Source organism: Castor canadensis, chromosome 6, assembly GCF_047511655.1.
Source record: "Castor canadensis chromosome 6, mCasCan1.hap1v2, whole genome shotgun sequence".
NCBI lineage: Eukaryota > Metazoa > Chordata > Mammalia > Rodentia > Castoridae > Castor > Castor canadensis.
In genome coordinates this window covers 74,460,067-74,468,549 of record NC_133391.1, presented here as the reverse complement: position 1 = coordinate 74,468,549, position 8,483 = coordinate 74,460,067, and positions in this window count along the sequence as shown.

Below are 8,483 nucleotides of genomic sequence, written 5' to 3'. Positions count from 1 at the left end.
GACTGAGAGAATTCTTCCTTAGAAATGGGTAGGAAAAGCTGAGACATATGTGGTCCACGAGCTGAACCCCAACACAGTTGGGAGGAACACTGTCTCTCAACTTCTCCCTAAGCAGGAAGGGCTTTGACCACACATTTAGTGGCCTAACTTTTACAGCTGCTACTCAAGAGATCAACTCATAACTTGCTTCTGTAAATTATAGTTACTTGCATTCAATAGTTCCCTAAAGTCCAAGAGAAAAAAGAGGTAGTTTTACATAGGCGGAGGTACACTTTCCATGCCTCTTCCCTCTCTGTGAAGAGTGAGCAGGTAATAAGGTTCAGCTACTCCTTGGAAGGTTCACACACACACAGACACACACACATAAAATGTACTAGGAAAGGAATATACCTTCAATAAAAAGTGTGTTGTTACTAGGATGAGAATAGCAATATTATAGTAAAGTTTAGTAGAATGGAGATTCAAGTGTGAGAGTGGGTCATCTCAGCAAAAGAGGTCACGAATGAATGGAAGGGGTTATATTGGCCATTAATTCCCCAGCTTTTTTTCAGTGCTGAAGTCTGCCACCTAACTAGCCAGTATTTTGAAGTTGAAGGGGAGAGCAATCCCAATTCCTCCGGACATTTGAGTGGACATGTGGGTACTTCCCAAAGCTCCTCCTATTATGTGTATCTCCTTCCTGGAAGGGACTATACCAACAATTTTCTGATTTTTTTTTCCTAGCTCCTATATAAAAGTCTGGATTCTGAATTCCCAAAGCTACCGGGGCCTAGTATTTGCTTTTCCTTTGGAATGAAAATGAACAAAGTGACAATTTTGAATGGTCCTGTGGCCCCTTAGTGCATTTCTTTCCCTTGGCTCACTCCAACTATAAAGTCCAGCTCCCAGCTTCAATCTAGAAAGGAATAGACTGCACATCTAGTATCTTTGCTTTTTCAACTACTACCTGAAGATCTGATCTTGCCTTTCTCTTAAAGATGTTGGGAAAGACAGCCACTAGTTCTGTGAAAGTTTAAATGAACATGTGAGTGCTTTCTGTGGCTCCTTTCCCTGTCTTGCTCCAGTGAAAAAGCTAAATCTAGCAAAAACCCTTGTTCCTTCCTATTATTGCTTATACTCTCTCTTCAACAAAATTAGAGATAAGGGCAAAATAGTTTCTGCGGGGTATCGAGGGAGTGGGGGGGAGAGGGAGGGGGTGGAGTGGGTGGTAAGGGAGGGGGTGGGGGGAGGGGGGAGAAATGACCCAAGCATTGTATGCACATATGAATAATAAAACAATTAAAAAAAAAGAAAAAGCTAAATCTATAGTTTTTCTGTAGGCGGTGTTGTCCTGCTCCCTGAGCGATTGAACACTAACCTTAGTGATTTGGGTCAGGCATTCTTTGGACACCTAAGGGTAACAGAGAGAAAAGCAACAGTTTGAAAGAGCAGAGTGACTAAATGTGTGTACAAGCACTTACCACAGTTCACCTCTGCAGCTCAATACAGAGAGCAATTATGAATGCCAGCTCCCAGCTTCTCCCAGAGGGTAGAAGGACCACATATTTAACACCTGAACTTTGCTGATTGCTGAAGGACTGGATCTTATCTTACTTTTCTCAAAGCATTGACAGGAAGTGGAATACTCTAATCTCCTGGAGTCAAAAAGAAAGAAATCTTTGTGCACTTAGACAAGCATAAAGTTTTGAGAGGTACATAGAATCTCTAGGCATACTGATTGGTGAGGATCATATTCTATATAAGATCAGCATTAGAAGACTGGGAGAGGTGAACATCTCATTTAATGTGTAGAAACCAACACAGAGAGTCAAGGAGAGTGAATAAAGAGGAAAATCCAATTCAAAGAAAACACATAAATCTCTAGAAACCAACTCTAATGAAATGCAAATAGATTATGTGCCCAACAGGGAATCCAAAATAATAGTTATATAGATGATCACATACTGCCAGGTACAGTGGCTCTTGCCTGTAATCCTTGCTACTTGAGAGGCAGAGATTGTGTTTTGAAGCCTGCCCAAACAGTGAGACCCCCACATCAACCAAAAGAAACTGGATGTGGTGGTGGACACCTGTCACCCCATCTTTGTGGGAAGTGTCAAAAGTTAAGGACAAATTGAATGTTGAACACAGCAAGAGAAAAGTGACTTGCTATCTATAAGAAAGTCTACTTAAGACTATTTGCACACTTTCAGCAAAACTTTGTAGGCCAGAAAGCAGTGCAATGATATGTTCAAAGTATAAAAAAAAAATGTTTTTTTAACTACTAACCAAGAATACTAATTCTAGCAAATCTAGCTTAAAAAAAAATAAAGAACCAGGAAGGAAGCAAGATGGCAGATTGCTGACAGGCACCACTTCCCATGTCTCCACAAATACTGAAATAAAAACCTCGAGTACATGGATGCAAGGAGAGGCGCATAATTTAGTACACTAAAAAAGAGAGCATGAGTATAAGGACTGGTAGTAGCTAGAGTTACCAACCACTAACAAAACCTCTAAATGCACAAAACCAGTGGTAACTAAACCTGCTCCTTCCAGCCGCCCCTCCCCCACTTCCCAGCCTGAGTTTTTTTGGTTCTTTTTCTTTTTCTTTTCTTTCGTTATTTTTTTTTTTTTTTTTTTTTGCTGAGGCCTGAATTGTTTCCCATAAAAGTCACTCATGAGGGCTGCCCTGTGAATAAAAAAAGTGCAGAGGGCTCAGAGCAGATCAGCAAACCTTGCCCAGGCTGACTGTCATTTGCACCACCACCCAGATCAGAAAGATTGGCTTGGAAACCAAACAGGTAGGTGAGACACTCCAAGAGCCACCACATAGGCCAGCTCAGCATGCAGAAGCAAGTTCATTTGACCCCCAAGCAAACCTTTGGATAAACATGCTGACTAAAGGTAGTCAGCCTTAAACCCACACAGCCTTGGTAAGAAAGATCGACTGAGACTCAGTGTGGACACAGCAAGCTGATAGGCTTTAGATTTTCACAGACACTAATTTACTTGAGTACAGAGTGAGAGCCACGCACTCCATACTGATGGGCCTGAGTGGTAAGCTTGGGAGCAGAGAGCAAAGAGAATACCCGGCTGTGGGTGCAGCACATTCACAAAATGAGTGGCCCTGCATACTCAGATCTCTCCACATTTCGACAGGACTTCTCACTTCCTTATCTACAGAGGCCGGGCAGTCCCAAAACAATTTGGCCAGCAAATCTCTTTGTTCAGAGAATTGCCATGGACTATGAGGTCCGAGCTGCTCCCCACACCAGACCCCTACCTTCTCCCCAAGCTAGGAATTTCCACTCCATTGCAAAAGTCTCTTTACTGAAAAAGAAAAAAAAAAAAGCCTTCCGAAACCCTCTAGAGGCACAACCATGTCGCCCTCCTGAGCCTGTTTCATTAACAACTGGGACAAGTGTGGCCAACTTGGAAAAAATGCAGACTACTAACCTTCTATTCAGCCAGACGTATAAATGTTTTCTCATCAAATTTATTTTTGTTTGGTTGTTTCTTTTTCCTTTTTTAAAACTTTGGTTTCTTATTGTGAGATACTTTTTCTCTTTATTTCTAATTTTTCCCTTATGACCTAAACTATTCTTTCTCTGTTATGACTATAAAGCATGCATTCTATAAAAGACAGCCTCTTCGACAAATAGTGCTAGGAAAACTGGATATCCATATGCAGAAGATTGAAACTAGATCCCAGTCTCTCACCTGTGCTAGAATCAATTCAAAGTGGATCAGATATCTTAACGTAAAACTGAAAATGGGAAACTACTACTGGAAAATACTGGAAGATATAGACATAGGCAATAACTTCCTGAATAAAACTCTAATGGGTTAATAATTAAGAGAAAAGATTAACAAATAGGACTACATCAAACTAGAAAGTTTCTGCACAGCACTAGAAACAGTCATTGGGCTGCTGAGACAGCCTACAGATGGAGAAAATAGCTATACACCTGGCAAAGGGATTAAAACTGAATATACAGGGAGCTCAAAAAAACTAACCCCTCAAAGAATTGAAACATCAATAAATAAATGGGCAAATGAACTGAAGAGTTCATTGCTCAAAAGAAGAAATACAAATAGTCAATAAATACATGAAGAAAATGTGCAACATCTTTGGCCATAAAGAAAATGTGAATCAAAATGACACTGAGATTTTACCTCACTCCAATCAGAATGGCTATCATCAACAACACAAACAACAACAAATCCCTGTGAGGATGTGGGGGAAAGGAACCCTTATCCACTGTTGGTGGAAATATAAATTAGTGAAACCACTACAGAAAGTAATTTGGTGGTTCCTCAAAACTTAGAAATAGACCTATCATACAATCCAGTGATACCATTGTTGGGCATATTTCTGAAGGATGTAAGCCAGGATACAATACAAACACTTGCACAATCATGTTTATTGCAGCACTATTCATAATACCCAAGCTTGGAAACAACCAGGATGCCCTACAATTGAAGAATGGATTAAAAAAATGGGAACTATATACACAATGCAGAATTATTTCATCATAAAGAAGAATGAAGCAAAAACCCTGCCTAGCACAACCAGCAAGGTGTGTCCGGCTCCAGCCCTGGGGAAACCACTTTTCTTTTCTTTTTATTCTTTTTTTCTTTTCTTCTCATTCTTCTTCTAAGAAAAGAAGTCAGTGCTTCAATGAGAATCACATCCTGAGACATCCTGGACCCCTACCTCCTAGAAAGCCTCTCTATACTGCACCAAATGACACCATTTCTCTCCAACATCTGGGTCCAAAGCTGCCTGCATGAAACTGCAGAAGATGCAGGTGGGCATCACATATCACGTAGGACTCCTCTATCCACCCCCACCCTGGGAAAATTATCCAGCACAGCCCCTGAGCGATTGAACCCTGCCCCAGCAAAACTGAAAGCCATAAACGACGAACTGTAATCTAACACTGACATTGGGGTGGGGAGGGTGGGTTGCTGAACCCACCCTGGAGAATGGGGGAGGGCCAAAGAGCTAATCTTTCACTGCTGAACTGTCAGGGAGTGCCAAGTAACTGAGCTATCAGTGCTGAACATTCAGTGAAGCACCATAAAGTAGCAAAGTCTGAGAGTGGAGACAGGCTGACAAGCCAACATCCTAGAGAAGCCTCTGGCACCTAGCAGAGATCAGGGGAGTCATAAAAGCTAAGAGAAAGAAATTAACCTCCCAAAGCAGGGCAGGAGGTGGATCCTAGAGTCAATATCTAAGACAGAGGACAGCATTCAAAACTGAACTGCCCCACCTTGCTGGAGAATGAACTGACCAACAGACCTGCATCTGAAGACAGCCACCGCCTCCTGAAAACAGCTCTGAGCACCCTGAATGAGTTGTCAATCTTACCTCACCTCACAACTCCAACTAATCTTGTAGATAGACGGTCCAAATACCACTCATAAGCCAGTCACCTGGTGAGACCACATCAGAGCTATCACTTCAAAAACAATACCAGGACTGGACACCTGTGGGAAAATCTCCAGAACTTTTATTAATAGACTGAACTGAACCAGATTTCTGAACCTGTTTTTTTTTTAATTCTATTTCTTTTTCTTTTTTCTTTCTTTTTTTATTTCTATACTATTAACTCCATCATCACCATTCTCTTATCCCTATTCTCATCCTCTTCATTCTTCCTCCTTCTCCTGTACTACAATCCATTGTTCTCCCTCTCAACTCTCTTTCTGCCCCTTCTCTTCCACTCTTTCCCTGTCTTCATCTTCTCCTCCTATCCTCCCCTAACCTGTCACACTACTCCTCCCTCCTACACACTCACCACCTGCTCACTAGCCTACTCTACCAACTGCACACAACCCCATCCCCTGTAATTCCTGACACCAACACCTTCTACTACAACAACAGAAATATACCAAAACACACACTAGGCCACAAAATCTAGGAGCCCCCATAACTCTCAATCCACCCACCCACTCTTTTTCCCACCCACCCCCCTTTTTTTAGTGCACTTCAATTCCCCATAATCTGTAACTAGTCTAATAATCATTAACCCTCCCACACCAACTCTGACCATTCATAGGTATTATCATCAAGGGGTTTTCTATAGAATACACTAACAACTGGTCTGGCATTGAACCTGTGAACTTGTTAATGCTAAATTACACCCCCAGACCAGGGTCAGATAGAGCACCACAACCTAGGTAACAAACAAGTCAGCCACAACACAAAAATTAAATCAGGCAAGGCTACCAAAAATAGCTCCACCAAGTGGAACTATGGGAAGAAGAAAGGATGGAAATCACTCTTCTCAAAAAAATAATTCAATACAAAATTCAGTGAGAAATGAAGAAAATAGATACCCAGTCCCTGACCTCAACAATGATAAATGTAACTAAGGAACTCAGTGAAGCCCACAAAAAAACCTTCAAAGAAAAATCTGGGAGGAAATCTTTGAGAAATTCATGGAGAAGATATTAGATATGGTGAACCAGAATGGACAAGATGCACTCAAGAAATTTCAATGCACTAAAAACAAAGAACATGAGAAGACAAACAGAAACAACTAAATAAATTCAGAGAGTACATCAACAGACACCAAAGTGAAACAAAGGACACAATAAAAAAAAAGATACATGAAATAAAGGAGACACCACAACATATAAAAGAGGAGTTAAACATGTATGAAAACCTCAGAAAAAAAATTAAACAGAAATCCTGGAAATAAGTCCCTTTAGTCAAACAAAAACAGTGGAAGGCCACTCCAGCAGACTAGAACAAGTGGAAAACAGAATCTCAGAGCTCGAAGATAAAATAGAAATTAAAGAAAAAACAGAATACCTGGTCAAGCAACTCAAGAGCTGTGAAAGGAATATGCAAGAACTCAATATTCCATCAAAAGGCCAAACCTGAGAATCATGGGCATTGAAGAAGGAGAAGAGGTGCAAACCAAAGGGATATGTAACATATTCAACAAAATAATAGCAGAAAATTTCCCAAGTCTCAAGAAAGTTTTGCCCATTCAGGTACAGAAAGACTCTAGGAAACCAAACACACTTGACCAAAATAGAACCTCTCCACAGCATATCATCATCAAAACAACAAGCACAGAGAACAGAGAAGGGATATTGAAGGCTGTAAGAGAGAAAAAACAACATATAAAGGTAAACCCATAAAAATCTCAGCAGATTTTTCAATGGAAATACTGGACAAAAACAACTTCAACCCTAGGATACTCTATCCAGCAAAACTATAATTCAGAATTGATGGAGCATTAAAAATCTTTCACAATAAACAGAAACTAAAACAGATTATGATCACCAAGCCACCACTACAAAAGATTCTACTAAGAATTCTGTACACAGAAGATGAAAGCAACAAAAACCACAAGAGGATGGGAAGCATCAAACCACAGGAGAAGAAAAGACAAGCAGACAGAGAGTAGCATTGATTTGACTATACACAATCAAACCCTAAACAACAAAAACAACTAAATGTCAGGAGTCACCACATACCTATCAATATTAATACTGAATGTTAACAGACTCAGCTCTCTACTCAAAAGATGCCTTTTGGCAAAGTGACTTAAAAAGGAAGATCTGACAATCTGTTGTTTACAAGAGACCCATCTTATTGACAGAAATGAACTCTGGCTTAAGGTGAAAGGCTGGAAGAAGATTTGCCAAGCCAAAGCTGCCCAAAACAGGAAGAGTAGCAATACTTATATCAACAAAGTAGACTTCAAACTAACATTGGTCAAACGAGATGAAGAAGGACACTTCATACTAATAAAAAGTACAATACATCAAAAGGAAATAACAATTATCAACCTATATGTGCCCAATGTCAGTGCACCCAGTGCATCAAACACACACTAAAGAACTTCAAAGCACACATAGACTCCAACACAGTGGTACTGGGAGACTTTAATACTCCTCTATCACTAATTTTTGTTTGTATAACCAAACAAAAAAAATCAGTAAGTAAATCCAAGAGCTAAATGACACCTTAAATGAAATGGACCTCACTGATGTCTACAGAATATTTCATCCAACAACAACACAGTATACATTCTTCTCAGCAGCCCGTGGAACTTTCTCCAAAACAGATCACATCTTAGGACACAAAGGAAGCCTCAGAAAATATAAGAAAATAGCAGTAATTCCCTGCATTCTATCTGAACACAATGCATTAAAACTAGAACTCAACAATAAAAACAACAGCAGAAAATATGCAAATAAAATACATTTTTTAATGATCAGTGGGTCATAGCAGAAATAAGAGAGGAAATAAAAATGTTCCTGTAAGCTAAGGAAAATTAAAGCACAACCTACCAGAATCTATGGGACACAGTGAAGGCAGTCCTAAGAGGGAAGTTTATAGCCATGAGTGCATATATTAAAAGGACAGAAAGATCTCAGATCAATGACCTAATGCTACATCTCAAACTAGAAAAACAAGAACAAGCAAAACCCAAAACAACCGGAAGGAGAGATATAATGAAAATAAGGGCCAAAAT